Consider the following 438-nt stretch of genomic DNA (forward strand, 5'->3'; position numbering starts at 1 on the left):
GCAATGTTAATTTTATATTTATGTATGATGATGCATGTATCCTGCCAAATGAATAATGCCAAAAAAGAAATAGGATATATAAAGTGCATCTTTTGGTATTGGAGTAATACCTGTGAACTTGAGTGTCCAGGGATGGGAGGAGGGGGGAATTTTTATACATCAATGTAGAGATACAGTATTATGTCTAATTTTAAAGGGACAGTCTACACCGGAATTTTTATTATTTATATATATATATATAGATAATCCCTTTATTACCCTTTCCCCAGTTTTGCAAAACCAACAGAGTTATAATAATATGTTTTACCTCTGTGATTACCTTGTATCTCAGCCTCTGCAGACTGCCCCTTATCTCAGTGCTTTTGACAGACATGCAGTTTAGCCCAGTGATTTTTAACCTTTTTTTTGCCGTGGCACACTTTTTTACATTAAAAAATC

Source organism: Bombina bombina, chromosome 1, assembly GCF_027579735.1.
Source record: "Bombina bombina isolate aBomBom1 chromosome 1, aBomBom1.pri, whole genome shotgun sequence".
NCBI lineage: Eukaryota > Metazoa > Chordata > Amphibia > Anura > Bombinatoridae > Bombina > Bombina bombina.